We start from the raw sequence: 17,781 nt of genomic DNA, 5'->3' as shown, positions 1-17,781 counted from the left end.
GTCACTCAGTATGTCAAAAATATTGGTGGTAATTACAACACAACATCAGACTTCCTGTTAATTAACACCACATATTAATTCAAGAAGCTGTCTTCCATACTAATTAACAGACCTTGTTTTATTGCTTTGGTTTTGGGTTATCCCCATTTCTGAAGATGAGTACTCTTGTCAAACTTTTCAAAACTTTCCTATCATTCAATTAATTGGGGGAGTTTTTTTTGCTTGAGAACAGCACCTACATCCAGGAAGTGCTTAAAACTTATTAGATATACAGTCAAGTTTACTCCAATTTGTTCAAAAAGCATCAATAAAAATGTGAAAGTAAGGATTTCAGCATCCTCATTAGTAAGTTCTGCGCTAATTAACTTACAGCTTGTCAGTTATCATCAAAACTACATGTGAAAGACACTGAGCAGATTATGGATCTCTGAATTAGCATCAAAAGCTTTTTTTTAATGAACTCATTATACTAAAAGAAATACTGTAAAGTAAACATTTAATGTGTATATAGTTAGAACGCTAGTGATAGTACAGTCATTTAATACATTTCCAGTGTTGCATGAGGCACTGCTTTAGCGCAAGATTATTCCAATCAACACAGCTAACTCGTTACTTTCTTGGAGAGAAAAATTGAGGTTTTCTATCTTGTAATTTTTAAAGTACTGATCTCCAGGAATAAATCATGTTAAGGTACCCAACTGAAAAATTAAACAAATGTTCATTAGTCTCCAGTTTATTCACTTTATATTGTTGAAAAACAATACTTAATTCTAGCTACCTAAGTAAGGGCTTTGTCCCAGGTGTAACAGTTCTTTTACTTGCTTACTTGACTTTGCAGTTTCTTGACTTCACACAATAAAATCTGGTAATAAAATAGACAAAAGCTACTGAAAATTCTTATACAGCTGCTTTCAGCAAATCAAGCCTTTCTATTTCCACGTCTTACAGAAATTAGTAAATTTTATTAGCTTATTTTAATTATGAAATAGAAAGGACATAGTGAAATACCAGAAACTATCATCTTAACTCTACAAGTCCCAATACAATACAATAAAGCCTGTTCAAGCAATATAAGAGTGATTAAGAACAGCAAGTAATGGTATTTCCAAATTACACTCATCCTCAAACCAGATGTTACATTACGCATAACAGAATTATACATAATCTCAGGCTGCCGTAATGATATCAGATCAAGAACCTAAGTTTAAATTTGCAAAAAATAGCTTATCTTAAAAAATTGGCTTTGCATATGAAAGATGAAGTTCTTGTGTTGAAGGAATGATGATATTCATTTTGTGAAATTAGTTAGTGGTTTTACTGACTAAATACTAGCCGGATTTATATCAGTTTAAGTTTAAAACAAATATATTAAGCTTCTCAGTAACAAATAAAAAGGAACCATTACAATCTACAACAAAACATGATTATTTAACTCTTCAATGATATATAAATATCATCCATTTCAAGCAACAATATCTATGACATATGGATCAATAACACATGCACTATTTGTGAATTTAACTCTACATTTTTAATTGGTGAATTTCACTCACAATTTTAATGCACTACATAGCTACTAGCTTCATTTGATTCACTTCTTTTATTTTGTAAAACATGTTTCTAACACATGCAAACCTTACAACTGCAGCCTCAGCTACCAGTAAGTAACAAACTTGAAATCATGTTGTAAAATTTCCATGGAAAGGTAAAGCTGTTGTGTAAGCACAGGGTAAATCACTTAGGTGAAACAGCCATGAGCACAAATTAAAGCCATGTATGTCTCATTTTCCAGGGTAGACAACCCTCCATTGAAACGCAAGATGATTCATCTTTCATGACACTAACAAGGGCTGAGGAGTAGGTAGCTGAGAAGTAGGCTTAAGATACTAAACCTACAATTTTAACCACTCATGACTGTATGCTTATTTTGGGAAATCCTTAGTCCCCACAATGGGTTACCATAAAACACATTGGTAGTTTTTCCTACACTACTGCAACTTCCATAAGCCAATGAGGTGTCTTACTTACCTTCATTTAAGAAATATCCAAAAAAAATTATGCCTTTTCACATTTCACTTTAGCAAGGGATAAGCAATACTTATTATTAGCTCTTTAGTATTTTATTTACATCATTTATTCTAGTCTAACCCAAGACTGTAAATGTTTAAGTAGAAATTATGCAAGTAAATCATTTATTAATCATTAAAATTGGTTTAGACTCATTAGTTACAGAAACTTTTTGTCAGCTTATCTTCCCAGGTTTCAGAAGAACAAGAGTCTCATTTTCTTTCAGAACTGGAGGGATATAACATTTCCAATATTGCTATCACAGACTAATCACTGAAGGTGTTTAGATTCTCAATGCAATACCAGAGAGAGACAATCTCCACAAACCAGTTCTAGATGGAATGCAAATTATTTCGCTAGCTCCACAGCTTGACTCTGGTTAGTTTTGGCAACTAGTATTTTACATTCTTATTTGTAGCTGAAGTTGTTTTAGTAGGTTAGAGTATATTTAGACTTTCATACATATATTTAAACATATTTGTTTACTCTGTGTAAACATCTGAAGATTTTAGGTTAGCCATCCAAATTAAAAACAATTTTATTTTTTGTCAACCCACTGTGCCCAAATATTATCTCAGCAATAGCTTCAGTTTAAGAAACAATGTTTGTGAAAACAATTTCAGCAAAATTTTAGACCATAACTACAATTACTTTATCAATTAAAAACAAAGCATCTCTGCATTTCTAACCTGGTACTCAGCAAGAGGTGATCGCAGAACAAACTCAGCAGAACAAACTCAGCAGCAACTCCCACTTTCAGGCTATAAAGATGCAATCAGTAAGTCTTTCCTACAGAAGAAAAAATGAAGGAGACGGAGGGGAAGAAGAAAATAAAATTTAGAAACAGTAACATGTATAATAGGAAATTTTACATTGATTGTGTAGCCCAAGTATCTGTAACACAGATAGAAGTTTAAGTTTCTCAAAAGTAAAAGAAAGGGTAAGGCATTTTAATAGCCCCTTTTTTAAGCATAGTAACTTAGTCTTGGACCTATTCCTGCTTTAGCACTAGTCATTCTTCAGAAAGGAAGTAGAATTTCTGCTCTTTCATTGGTCAGCTAGGATTTTCAGAAGCCTCAGCAACTACAGATTACATACAGATTAAGGCAGGACTTAATTACCTCATGAATAAAATTTTCCTCGAGTATCATGACATCATTCAGGGTCTACCTGACATGTATTTCTAGTGATTAAGGCATCTTCTAGATAGAAATGGACTTTCACAGATAGAAGCAGAACAGGAGATCCAGTGGTCAAGCTTTCTGCAACTCACTGCAGTTACACCAATCCAGACTATGCCGTCCAGAAAAAATATCAACACAGTTTAAATGAACATTTAAATACACAAAAATTTTTAAGTACTCTTGGTATTAAAAGCAGTTTTCCTCACTAATAAAACAATTCTTATTCTTAATACAAAAACAGACAAAATAACCCACAGGAACAAGAGGTTATGTGTAACATCATTAACTTCCTGAAAGTGAAGCCACTCTGCATTTTAGGAGTGAAAAAAAAAAATGACTTCCAACTGCATTTTCATATCACCTTAAGCACTCCACAAACCCTACCATGTGTGTTTCAGCAATTTAAAGCCAATCAATAATTTCTAGTGTCACTAGACTGAAACTGTGGTCTGTTGTTACTATTTTAGGAGAATTCTGCCACAGCTGAGATGACCTAAGCACAAAGGCAAACAGCGGCCTGTAGGCACGGGGAGTGTTTTTTGCTGTTGTTTCTAGCAGCGTGACTAAATAGTCACTGAGGGCGGCAGGTTTGCCTGAATTCAAGTTGAGAAAGACTGCTTTACATTCAGCTCAGGAGTTAAAAGTTGCGTTCTCGTTTCCACAGAGAACACTGCCCACTAATTGCCTCCGCTCAATCACTTACAGTGCAGCGTTTACAACAGATCTGTGAAGTGATCTGCGGCCATGATTTGATAGACATTTTTTTCAATGTCACTGTTAACATAAGGAGCAGTGGGGAAGCTGCTGCTGCTGCTTACCAACTTGATGCTGCTTTCTCAGTACTGCCAGGACAGCCATTTGTGCAGCCTTGCAGTAAACTGATAGGCTAACAAAAATGTTGTTTTTAACCCTGTTCATTTCCCTGATAGGATTCACACTACATCCCAGAAACAGTTGTCTTGGCATAACAGAAAAAGAGGTCTTGGAAGAGCTGACTGCTCTAAAGCTAATCTGGACTACGGTAGAAATTTATGTAAACCATTCTTGAAGCTAAAACTGTCCAAAGATGTCTCTGGCTGTCTTCCACCCCTCCCCAAAGTAAATGAGGTCACTTAATGGAGTCCATTCTGAACCTCATCTGAAAGAGGCACCAGAACAAAGGAGGAGGTGTTAACCTTTCTGTAAAGTCAGAGCAGAAAGAATAAGCTGGAGTTTCTCAGTGCTGACAGGCTGGGGTGCAATTCCACTGACAAGTCACAGAAGAGGCATTAGGTTTCTGCCAGCTTTGCACAAGGAAGGGATCCAGGAGAGCTCCGAAGAGCCAGGCCCACAAGAGGCAGCAGTTGCACCAGCACAGGCTGCAAGAGAACTGCAACCAGCCCAGAAGCCAGCTTCAGTTACAACCCAACCCACTTCTACCCGGCCGCCCACCCAGGGGTCTCGCACTCCCTTCGCCACTCCCTATGTTAGAGACACAGTTCACCAAGAGCTTGATTTAATGTCAGACTGAAGTGCAACAATACAGCCACTGTTACCAACAGCCAACCCTGCTGGTGGGTCAGGGGAGGCAACAGTTCTGAGGGGCCGGAGTGGAGGACAAACCTGCGGTCACAGCAAGCTCAGCACTGACAGAAGACTGACATGGAACCACAGCTTGGTAAGCCTCAAACCATCAAACATAATTACCAAAGACTGTTTTAGAAAAGCAAGCCAAAAAACTACATTCTTGTAGGTAAATCGGGAGCATTTTGGTTCACTGTAGGATTTAGACGACATACATTCATCACTGAAGCTATCAGCAACAACACTGATCTCAAAAAAAAAAAAAAATTAAATAGTTTCTCTGCTTATGTAAGTCCATGACTGAAACAACTCAGCTAAAAGATCTTGGTCATTGTCTGGTATTTAAAAAGCAAAACAGAACAACAACAAAACAGACCTCTACTATTGCAGTCTTCTCTTTCAATTGTCCTGGCCTCTAAGGGAAAAGTCTGTGGATATTAAGAGTGCACTGGGAGTATACACAAAGCATATCTGAATTGACATAAAAACAGAAATTTTAAAACACCTATGCTTAAGGCTTGTTCATAACACTATTATTAGATAACTAAGTCACAAAAGTTGTCAGATTGGAGTACTTTGGCTCACCATTTAGTTACTGATTATGGTTTTTCTGGTCACTTCATATATGTTGACTTAAACACCAACTTTCAATAATGAACGTATTTTTCCTTAGGCAACGTAGGGCAGAAGTAACATAATGCATTATGCACAATATGTATGCACACATTAGGTATAAACCCACAGTTGCTTTGTATGTGCATGGCATGTTCCAGCCCATATTCTGAAATCAACTTGAACGTCTCAAATTATTCCATCTCTGCATGAGTTTCATGCTACAGCACACTATTTTTTCATCTGTTATTAACAAACCATGGTGTAACCCCCCAGCGTACGAGAATTCTACTGGGCTGACAGCTCAAGTTATAGTCAAAAAAAATAGTATCAAAATCAGCTTCCACAGACATAGATGGAAACAGGCTACCAGGCTGCCCTAATAATGGAAAGAGCACCAGGCTAGGCTCAGGTGACAGGAACTTACTCCACAGTTTGTGCAATGTGTACTCTGTGTGACTTCATGCAAGTCATTTCACCTCCAGTAACTCAGTTTCTCTACCTGTTGCATGGGGACTACAATATTGGAAGTGCATAGACAAAGCTTAAACCTCCTGGTGAGAAGCTCAATATCGCAGACTTTTTTTTTTTTTTTAATTTAAATTTGCTGCTAGTTAAGTAGTTTAAAATTTCTAGTGCAAGTGTAACACAAATCCAAGAAACTGCTATGAAGGTAAAATAGTTAAGGAACTTTATCTTGCAGAGGAGCACCATTTCACCTAGAAAAGATCAAATAATGCAAATAAAATCATCAAACATGGACTGAAAGCAAAACTTCAACCATACCTCATGTGACAGCAGGGGGAAAAAAAAACTTCTTATGTATTTTGTATGAAAAGTGGGAAAAAAAAATCCAAACAATCTATTACAGATAATCCTCAGCTATTTGTTCATTAAAGCTAAAGCTTAACCATATACTAAGTGGAGTCTCAGTAGTGCAAGTCCAGAGCTACATGACTATTGAAGTTTCAAGAAGTGCTCAGCTTTGGAGGCTGGTCATTTCTGGACCGTATAGACCTGGACCTCACTAAACCTAAGCTGGACTAGAAGGCATGCAGGTTAGGTCCTGTTTTTGCTTTCTGATTTTCAGAAGTACAGCAAACAAATGCATCTAATTCAACTGCAGTCATTGCTGAGCTGGAGTTACTTAAGTAACCCAGACTGACTTCTCTAATGCACCCAAACCAAGCTACCAGGTAAGAGAAGATCCCTTAACAAGTCACACCACCACACAAAGCCCCAGAACGAGCTTTTTAACTTTATGCTGCATGTACATCGTGAGCTCCCCTGAACTCCACCACAGGGACAGCAGACACACCACTGCTCTAGAGCACTTCCTCCCTACCACGCAGTTTTTCTATCATTCAAGGTATCCAAACTGCCTGTCCTTTCCCACCAGCCTAGATGCTGCATTACCCCAGATGAGAGGAAGTAATTGCAGCTTCTACAGACCTTCTCCTTGCTTCCTAACAGCTGCTCACCGACCGCGCTCCTCTCAGGAGAAGCTTCTTACCAGTGCGCTCCCTGCTTTGAGGCAGGCGGCTCGTCTTGCACTCATGGGGGTGGGGAGGTGGGTGGGTAAGAGCAATACAAACCTTTAGAACTTTTCAGCTCACCTAGTACCTTTTCAGCTATATATAGCTTTCGAATACAACTACGTAAAAAACTAAGAAAAGGAAACCGAGGTGTCCGCCGGGCGCTGTTGTTCCCGGGGCCGTCCAGGCCGTGCCGGAAGCAAGCAGCCGCCTGGGTGCCGACATCTGCGCACTGCCGGGGCCGCCAGCTGTTTACAGCCTGGCTCCGCCGCCCAACTTGGTTCCCTCTGCGCCGGGCCTGCCGCTCGCGGCCCCTTTCCCCCTGCAGCCCCTTTCCCCTTCTCACCACCCCCTGCCCCCCATCCAGTCCAACCCCTGCCGAGGCGGCGCCGCGCGGCCGTGAGCCCCGAGGCCCGGCTCGGCCTCGCCACCGCGCCGCGGCCCCCCCCGGGCCCCGCTCGCTCGCCAAGGCCCGGCCTTCCCCCCACGGACCCCTCCCCGGTCCGCAGAGCCCCCCCCGGTCCGCCGATGCCGGCCTCGGCGCGGGGGCGGCCCCGCCGGGCCCTCACCTGTGCGCGGGGCCGGGCCGGGCGGCAGTGAATCAGCCGGATCTCATTCAAAGCCCGGCCGCCCAGGCCTGCCGCCGAGCGCTTCCCGGTTCAAAGGGCACGCGGCGGGGCCTTCCGGGCCCGGAACCGGGCGGGCGGGGAGGGGAAAACATTAAAAAAAAAAAAAAAAAAAAAGGAGGAAGGGGAGGCGGTTGCCATGGCAACGCGGCCCGCCTGGCAACGGCGCGTGCCGCCGGCGGGGCCGCGCTCGGTGCACGTGCCCACGAGCGGGTGCGACCGTTACAGCCGTTAGGGCCGTTAGGGCGGCCGCTCCCCGGGCGTGAGGGCGAGCTGCGGGGCAGCGAGGGAGGGCCCGGGGGGCCCCTCAGGTAGCGGGGAGCCGCAGCGGCACCCGCGGTGCTCGTGCTCCCACACGCCCCTGCCGGTCACAAGGGCACCTGGAGGAGCGCGGCCTTTAAATGGCGCTGACTGGAATCTGGTCTGAAACCGACTGGAATCTGGTCTGAGGTGCTGAAACTGCTTTGTCGTGAAGTCCCGCGCCTTCAGTTTGGCCGTAGTGCAGGGTCAAGCCGTGGCTGCATGACCCCTGTGCTTCATAACTTCCCAGTGTGATGGCTGAGGAACCAAAGGGTGTGTCAAGTTGGTAAAAGAATGATGAATTGCAACAGTACCACATGTAATCACCTCAAAAGTGGTGTTAAAGGAATTAAGAGGATTTAGAGAAGAGTAATATGCTGGTCAAATGTATGAAAAATCACAGCAGCAGAAATGGGAAAGAGTGGTAATTTTTACCACACAAAGAAGACAAATAGGACATAAGATAAAAGCATGCGTAGTGATGAATAATGCAGAGAAAGCCAACTGGATTTTTCTATTACACTTATGTTACACAGGACCAAAAATAAATAAAATAGAAGAGGAGAACATGAGACTGAGGAAATAATTTTTCAAACGCTATGTGACTGTTCTGGAACTGAGTGCCTCAAAACCTTTTTATGGCAGAAACAATAGAAGTATATATATATATAGTGCATATATATCTAGTTACCAAAAAGGTTTCCATAATGAATGTCCAAGACCAGCATTACAATTTGATTTTGAGAGCTCCTTCGAGGTCTGAGAATGTGAAATTAGAAGATGATCAGCACCTATGCTCACAAACAACTACTTGAAGTAAGTGGAAATATATAGTGTTGTAAATTGCACTGACATGACCATAGCCACATACAATCACCCCTTCCAGGACTCTTTAGCAATCTTGGAAGTCGTAGGTTTTTTATACTGTGATGAGTAAAATGAATCAAAAAAAGAGGGAAACTCAACGTGATACATACTGCATTTTAAGAGGGGTAACTTCTGAAAAAACATATTCCCATAATTGTCTCCCCCATGTCTTTTCAGATCTTTACTAGGCTGAGAGAACTGCAAGAGCTAATTCTCGGAAGATTCTTAAAATGATAAAGAATTGAAATTTAGTTTATATGATGACTGTCATTTCTATTTCATATTATTAAGGCAAAACCTATTAGTGCATTTTATCACTGGAACAGCCATATTATTCAGGAAAAAAAAAAAAAGAAGTGTGTGTGTATATCAGTGTATGTTTGTCTCATACAAAAGAAAATTTGAACCCTGCTTCAAAGTGGCAGTTATATTCTATCTTATTTAACCTGGCTAAACTTGAGCTGTGATAGTCTTGTTACTAATATTGTGAGACATTTGAGTATTTTAATGTTCTCTGTTCTAAAAAAAATAATAATACATTAATAAGGTAAAGTACGAATTAATTGAACTGAAATGCATTATAAATTTTCTTATTTTGTACTGTGTTTTTGAGAGTAATTCTTTTATTCCTTTCTGTTGACTGGAATTCTGATGCCTTAGTGAGGAATACTCATTTTTGATTTTTACTCTTCAATCTTGTGTCGTTTTGGAACTCAGCAGTTCTGGAGAAAAAAAAAATCTTTATGAAAACGTAGCATTCTCCTGAGATAATGTGTATGACAAGAAAAAGCAACATAGGTAGATTTTTGTAATTTATCTGTATCCACTGACTTTGACAAGCTGTGTCATTTAAGACCATCTGAAGATTTGGGCCTTCTAAATACAAAGTGAAACAGACTTTCATTGTTATTCCTAATTACATTTCAAGTCATACTATTGACTTTTTTAATATATACATTTATTGAAATTTTATAAATAATATAGTTACAGAAGAAGAAAAAAGAAGAAAATAGGAGAAATATTTACATTAGAAAGTATAGTGAATTAATTGGATACATAGAGCAAGTATCATAGTTGGTACTTACAACAGATGGTATTTTATATTTTGATATAAAAAAGATATATTCTTAATCGTATATGTCAAAGAAAAGAGACCATATGTTGTTAAACACTTCCAAATTGTTATTTAATCTGAAGGGCACTCTCTTGCATGCTACTAAATCCCTCATTGTTTTTGTCTAACCAGCATTAATCCACAGAATATTTTTATTTATTTTGCTGTAATGAAGCGCTGAATTAAAATGTTCAAGATTTGTTCTTTATTTATTTTATTTTATTACTTAAACGGCTTTTGAAAATCATGAAAACATATTTTGATTGAACCCTTACATTCTTCCAGTTTTCTTCATATTGAATTTTCCTTGTTTGTAGCAAAGTGATCAACAGGAATCAGGCTTGCTAAGAGATCAAACTATTTTTTCCTAACTTCCTGTTTAGCTTAGATGTGGTTTTCCCACAAGTCTGCTTATGATTTAGTTAAAGCAGCAATAATTATGCAGCTCTGTAATTAATGAGCTTAATTTTACAGATCTGAGTGATGAAATTGAAGAGTTGTCTACAGAACGTAAGGAATACACTGAGAGATTGGCCACTGTTTTCTTGCAAATCATGTAAACAAACAGAATGCAATTTTTGCTAGGACAGGAGGAAGTGTCCAGGACTTTATTATAATATATATATATATATTTAAAAAAATTTGCAAGTCTGGGATTAGAATATAATGTGTATGGTAGGATCAGATGGCGTGTTAGAGTTGTGGACAACCACATCTACATTTAAGCATATAAACCAGCACAGGGAATGCATGTACACTGAGGTGTACAAGAGCTGACTTCATCCTTGTAAGGGAATAACAGAGTTGGAAGCAGCACACTTGTCTGGTTGGTTTGTTTGTTTGTTTAGCTTTGAACTATGTTTGGTAGCCAAACATAGAAAAAATAATAGAGGAATGGTAGTTTTTTAAAATGCAGCCTTTTACCCTGGACTGAAGCTCTGTACGTAAGGACTTGGCAGACCTGTATATAGGGAAATGGTTTCTTCTGTCATACTTGGCGAGCACTCAAAGTGCTTAGGATGACCTCTGTGACATCCACAACAGCTTGTGAAATGCCTGCACAATTCTTTGCTGCATGCAGACTAATAAGTGGCCTTGTCACAATGAATAAAATTTTACAAGAATATGGGTTAAAGACAGTAAATAAAATTTTACAAGAATATGGGTTAAAGACAGTAAATAAGAGTGAGAGTACTTTTTTCAGCATTCTCAGCATTTCACAATCAGCTGCAGAAGGCTTTTGGAGGTTTGAAATAGGATTCATTAAGCATATGATTAATGAAAACCTGCAAACAAAACTATTTTCATCTCTCCCAGAACATAGACCCGCCCATTAAATCATGACAAGTATAAACCCAGCATCATTTGGGGTGAGAAGAATGGTAGCAAGGTATTTGGATATAATCCATCCCAATTTAGAAGGTAAGGAATATTAAGAAAGCAAGCATTTCCTACTGTGTGCCATAACTCCCCTCAAAAAATGGAGCCAAAGGGTGCTGTTTATATTGAAAGTTTCAGTATTCACCAGTCAGTACACATTTCATATGCAGTCCTACATGAAACTGGACTTTTGTCTTTTTATGTCTATTTAAAGTGATGGCTGAGTTGTGAGAACTATCTACAAACCATCTGGAGAAGATAAGGCCAAGAAAAAATCAGTCTTGCTGGAAATGCTTGTGTTGGGGGTGTCTATGGAAAATTTTTATGAGGCAACAGAGGAGTGGGTTTGTGTCCCTGGCAATTGCAAAGGTGCTACTCTGTGAGAGACAGATTATTTAAATAACTGTGTAGAAGACTGTAAATTGAAGACTGAAAATTAAGAGAAAGGTGGTATGTAAAGTGGACATACTGTGTTGTTTTTCTGGATTGCTGTGGGATGGAACAATGTTCAACCCATTTCTTGTTTTTTTCTTTATTCAGTGGGAGTTTTTCCACTTGTTTGTGACACAATAAAAATACATTTTACATTTCCTTTAGTACTTAAGACATTCTTGTAGTTGAACTGAAACATTCCTTTACAAAATGCTATGTAACTGGCACAATGCTTTTTACCAGTTGCAGGTAGCAAGAGCTCAGAAATTGACTATTTCTATCACTTCGGTGGCTATGTCTGTGTTAGGAAGTGGCACAGACTGGTAGGAACAAATTGGGAGGCCTAAACAGGCAACACAATGTTTTTGTCAGATCCCCCACCCCTTTGGATAGCTCCAGTATAGGCAATGAATTGAATGAGTATTTGCAGCTGAAGCATGTTAGGCATGTTCCTGCTCTGCATTTTGTCATATAAAAGAATTCAGTTCCAGTGAGCTAAAAGCATGGGGCAAACCAAAGCCCCCAAGCGGGGGTAACAGAGAGTTTTGCTTTAAAAGCATGCTCCTTATCTAAACTTAAACATGCATCATCGAGATGCATGTCATCTCTTTTTTTTTTTAATCTTTTTTTTTTTTTCTTTGTGGTAAAACTTAACCCACAGTATGAAAAGAAAACGTCAGAAAGCTGGAGAAAAGTGAAATGAGATTGAAGAAGGTGAGGTCCTTCACATTACTACTCATGGCATGCCCAAAGCACTGCGTATATACAATATGTTCTATGGAGAGCCTGAGGGACCTGTAAACTGCTAGATAAAACCCATTCAGTGAATATTTTGATCCTCACAAGAATGTCACTTGGGAAAGGCACATTTTTTACAAGGAACCAGCTGCCAGATGAGACCATTGACCATTGTTAAGATCTTTAAAATAAAGCCAAGTAATGTGAATTGGAGCAGTTAACAGATGGATGAATTACTTGTGATATAAGTGATAACCAAGTCAAAGCAAGGTGAGAAAAGGACTTGACATTGCAAAGAACAGCGGATATTTGCAGGGCTAGTAAAGACTGCTTCCCAAATAAAAGTGTTAGCTAGTGGTGAAGGAACTGGAGTGCATCTAATTAAAAATGCATACCAAAGCATAAAGAGAAAATACAAGGGTAAACAAATGGCAGAGACCAGACTTGTTTTCAATAAATGTAAAATCAATCACAACATGGTGAAAAGGTCCCGCACAAGAGGTTCAGTGTCCTGTATACAATGAAAGCAGCCATTTTGCAGAAAATAGATTGCTCTCAACTCAACTTGTGAAGATACGCTACGGAAAAGCTGTTCAAGATTGTGCTGCTGGAAAACATAACAATGGTGACACCAGTGAAAGTAGCTATAATGCTTTTTAAAGGGATGGTAGGGATGGTACTGTTCTATAAAAATAGATTTTCTGCTCAGTCAGAACTTTTTCCTCTGAAACTGCATCACAAACAGGGATGCAATTTATAGATTTTGGAAATTATCTGATGACAAAAAAAAGTAATAAAGAATTTTTACATAGATTCACTACAGAGTGCTCTCTGTAAATTAATTAAATCTGCGGAGATTGCACTAATAATCACAGTGATACAGCAGAGAATGAGGTAGTTGCAGAGTCTTAATGAATGAGGTTCTGTTTGTTTGTGATTTACATTTTTATTTACGAAGTGAATGAACACGTGTTTTTTATTTAAATATTAATTGGATCAAAATAAACTATCTTACTTATACATGAAACTCTTGGTTCCCTAACAGTTTTCATCTTCAGAGTTATGCAAGTTATTGATGAGATGATGTTAATCTTTTCTCTTTAGGATGGTTACAGTTGTACTTGCAGTACACTGAGATATACCCAATGGCATTTTTCCTCATTTGTTGCCCTGGCTCTTTCTTCTTTATCCTCTTTATGGGACCTCTTTATTGTGTTTGGAAATTTTCTGAGAAAATGAAAATTATGAATAGCTAGCTAAATAAATACCAGTATTTTTCCTTCTTATTTCATTTAGCAAATAGTAATTTTATTGATTAAACGTATACATCACACCTCAGCCAGTTCATCTTTTTTGTAGTTTCAGTCACTGGCAGAAGGAAAAGCTAAATAACACAATTGTTTCTTGACTAAGCACAATTTGTACTGTTGTCATCATGTCTTTGATGTGTCAATCATAATAAATACACTAGAAGTATGTAGAAAGGGCTTGTTTCATTCTTTCTTGTCATACCTGAATTGGCAGAAATAATATTTTTAGGATTTTATTTTGCAGATTAGGCAAACTCCTTACAAGCATTGTTAGAAATGTAATTAGGATAGGCAGATTACTTTACAACTGACAATAAACTATTCAGGTAAGACAAGATGTTTATTTTAGTTACACTGGCTGTCTGCCATAAGTAAATACAGTAGCAATTTATCTCATCTCACTAGCTATCTTGATTCCGTTGATTAAAGGCTGTAAACTGACTTTAATTATAAGTTGTAACAGTTGGTATTTGGAGACCTAAATATTTGGGACCATGTGGTGGAAGTTTGAATCTCCATTGTAGAAATGATCTGAAGAAACTCTCTTACTATTGCCTAGATTTCTAATTTTGACCTTTTTTTTTTTTCTTTCTTTCTTTTTCAATTCATATGCCTCCAGATTTTCTTCTATTTTTTTTTTTTTTTTTTAGATTGAATTACTGAACACATTTTTGTAATATCTTATTCCAGGTCTGGAGCGCAGTCCAAGCACCAATTGAACCTAAGCCTTTTCATCCAAAGGTAGGACATGTAATTCTTTATCTATTTCAAATATTTATTGCTATGATAAACAAACTGTAAGATATTCTTATACTCTGCAAAGAAGGTAGATGCAAATATTATATTTGTACATAGTACATTTTTACACAAAAATTTGCTTATCTGTCTTTTGGATTCCTAAGGACTAATGATACAACTCTCAGTATCAGGTATTTCAGGCATCTTTTTTCTGTTTGGTGATAGTTTATGTTGAAAAAAAAAAGTTAATTTAAATTCAGTTTCAATTGTATTTTATTTCAAATTTAGTTACTCTGCTAAACAGAGTAAACACGACTCCCTTGTTTATTCTTTCTGCTGAGGTGTTAACCATGACAGTACTGCCTAGATTATTTCATTTTGTTTAACTGATAAAAGTGAGACTAGATCCAGATAAGTGCAATATCACACAGATAAGCAGAATGTTTGAAGTGAAAGTAAATATAAAAGCTTTGTTCTAATTAAGTAAAAATACTGAAACCAAATTGTTAAATACCAAGATTCGTTACATTTTTTAAATTATTGTATTGCTGGTATCTGACATACATGGTTGTAAAAATGTACTGCAATATAAAGCACAGTCTAAAGTGTAATGAAAACAGTTTACATACTTGTAAATATGTTAAATATATTTTTGAGACTTTTTAAGACAATGTATTTGAATTAACATTGTACGAAAATGTCTTAAATTTTATTGCGATTATCAACTGCTCTATCTGCCTGGTTAAACCAATGTAATTCGTGGAGTAGCACAGAGAACTTCATGGTTAGCTGTAAGAGACTAGTTACTGAAGTTCAAGAAAAGACTTCTGTATCTCCTGTCTGGTTTTGTTAATATTCAAATTGGTTTGGTACTCACTAAAACCTTAAAATTCGTCTTTGGCTCTTGTTTTAGTTCAGCAACCTATTTATATCAGTTTAAGGCAGTACCTTTTAACCTGTTTTGACTTGTAGAGTCTTGAAAAAATGCAATGGACTCCTTGATATATGTTGTTGCCTGACTGACATATTGATACTGACACCTATGAACTTGCTGTTCTTAATTGCCTTATACAGACTGCTTTAGAAGTCCTATCTGAGGACTGAGAATTAGTATTACAGGCACTTCTATGCTTAGCCCGCAGATCGCAAATTTGGATCAGTGATTTTAAAATGCTTTGGAGTCTTTGAGTAGTTTTCATGTACAGGTCATGAAATTGCAATGTTCAATGTAACTGATATATAGCATGATAATCCATAGGGCCTGTGTGCTACAGGGAATTTTGGTGGTATAAATGCTATTGTTAGTCTGAAAAATATTTTCCTTACAGTAATTATACTCCTTCGAAACTGCCCTATGGCATCAGAGCCTTATAATTGTATTTTTATGTATTTTAGGAACTTTGGGGTTTTGAGTAGTGTTTGCATATTTAAAACTCCCACGGCTTTGGCCTTTTTTTAGTACCCTTCTCAGCATTTTTCCAGCAAACTAATATAATTATTTTCTCATTTTGTTTTAGTTTTATACTCAATATTGAGAAGTTTCACTTCTCCACACAACGAGGATATAGAAATAAATTAAATGACAGATTTCCAAGTTACCTGAAAAATAAATTCAAGCAAGAGCAATAATCTCATCTAGCTAACAATTACCCTTTGTGTTCAATACCCTTCTCTCACTGTTTTCAGCAATTGTGGATAGCCTCTAAATAATCACCAATCCATTGTCGCATGTTTCTTTATGGGCACAGATGCTTACAGCTTCAATTGACTGGCTGTAAATAACATCATTTTTAATTAGAAATGTACTGATGTAAAATTACCTGCTCATCTTAGCTCCATCTTTCAGGTAACTGGAGCTGCTAATTACTTTCAAAAACCCAGGTTAAATGCTCACTATCTGAATTCATTAACTCAGCAAAATACGGCTGTCTCTGTGAAAAATAGGGAAACTTTACGAATATTTTTAGAGGTCAAATTTTGCGTTCTACTATACATATTGACTTTGTTTGTTCCTGTTCATCTAGAATTCTGTGATAGAAGTAATACAGAAATAGCTGTTACTCTTCAAATGAGTGGTTGTTAAATTAGCTTTTTTTTTTTTTATGAAAGACACCAACATGTATTCTTAATGGTACAAGAAATGTCAAAGCCAGCTCATTCAGATTTTCTCCATACATTCTTCTGTGTTTGTTTCTCAAGTGTGTAAGAGAAAAATGATCCCTAGTACTAACCATCACATGTAAACTACTAAAAAACCTTTTTAAACAATTATCAAAATTGAGTATAGAGACCAAGTCTTCTGACCCTCTGCAGGAGAGACATTTTTAAATAAATTTTTTCATGTTTTAGTTATTGAAAAAGCTATTTGAAGCTGTCATAAGTTTGCATCTAGCTGACAGTAAGCATGTCGTCTAATCTAGATCTATATGTTATGTAAAATATATTATTATATAAACAAATACTTGAGTAACAAAGAATTTTATAAATGCAAACTGTCTTTACTGTCTTGAAAGATAATATAAGACTGCCTGCCATGTGAGAACTAATCATGCTTCCAATTATTTGAAAGTACACTTGATATTGCAGTTCGTTTTCAAATTGCTGCTACATGTATAGTTGGTGAGCTATTTACAATATTAATGTGGTCTAGGTCATTTGGTTTGGATAGGAGTTGTTTCAGCTCCTCCTGATCTCTTCCAGCTCTTTCTTTCATTTCCTGAACATTTGTTAAGTTTTCTTCATTGCTTACCAGTAAAATTCTAGCTAATCTTGATACTAATTTAAAATTAGCTCCATATATGTATGTATATTAGGTTTTTCTTGTTTATGCTATGTTATAATATAGGTAGGTTTTGTTCCCTGTTGCTTCTAGAATTATATTTTACTATACAAATTGGAAAAAAACACTAATAATATCAAGTCTTTCTTATGACAGAGGAAGCAGCTATCCCTCACATATTTTGAATGAAGTGGTATTTTTAAGGAGGAAGAATCCACGCTGCCTAAATTTGGTCATACAGTATCTATTGCCTTTTGAGGTATTTGTCATTTTGCCAGTTGAATAAGAAGGGTGTTGGGCTTTTTTTCTCTTTTTTTTTTTTTTCCTTTTTTTTTTTTTTTCTGTAGAAGAAGCTAGGAATGCTAAATATGCTATTTCATGAGGCTTACCAAAGAACACTGGTTTTATTTAATTTTACAGTGACTGATGCCAGTAGGAGGGGAAGGCATGTATTATTATGTAGCGTTGCATAAATTTATTTCATATTTGCATAGAGTATATATTTATATTTCTTTAGAAAAAAAAATGGTTAAGAT

At 37.3% G+C, this 17,781-nt stretch overlaps 1 protein-coding gene and 1 long non-coding RNA gene across 5 annotated transcripts in view; one reads left to right on the top strand and one right to left on the bottom strand.

The window, feature by feature from the left end:
• Nucleotides 1–7,689, bottom strand: part of PSMD14 (proteasome 26S subunit, non-ATPase 14) — a 45,966-nt gene extending 38,277 nt beyond the window's left edge. Inside the window, exons 1-3 of one of the 4 annotated variants that reach the window (XM_027461422.3) lie at nt 7,531–7,689; nt 2,757–2,856; nt 779–862 (exon numbers count right to left, since the gene is read on the bottom strand). The gene's annotated coding sequence lies outside the window, so the exon portion shown is untranslated. Of the gene's footprint in view, nt 1–778; nt 863–2,756; nt 2,857–7,042; nt 7,194–7,530 lie in introns of those variants that run through there. The other 3 variants (XM_038182206.2, XM_027461421.3, XM_038182205.2) reach the window with 3 other exon arrangements.
• A 33-nt stretch (nt 7,690–7,722) lies between these two features.
• LOC140002926 (uncharacterized) overlaps nt 7,723–17,781 on the top strand; it is a 76,683-nt gene continuing 66,624 nt past the window's right edge. The window contains exons 1-2 of the long non-coding RNA XR_011810603.1: nt 7,723–8,703; nt 14,419–14,469. This is a non-coding gene — a long non-coding RNA (uncharacterized lncRNA). The remainder of the gene's footprint in view (nt 8,704–14,418; nt 14,470–17,781) is intronic.

Source organism: Anas platyrhynchos, chromosome 7 (assembly GCF_047663525.1).
Source record: "Anas platyrhynchos isolate ZD024472 breed Pekin duck chromosome 7, IASCAAS_PekinDuck_T2T, whole genome shotgun sequence".
Lineage (NCBI taxonomy): Eukaryota > Metazoa > Chordata > Aves > Anseriformes > Anatidae > Anas > Anas platyrhynchos.
This window is presented reverse-complemented; position numbering and strand designations above follow the sequence as displayed.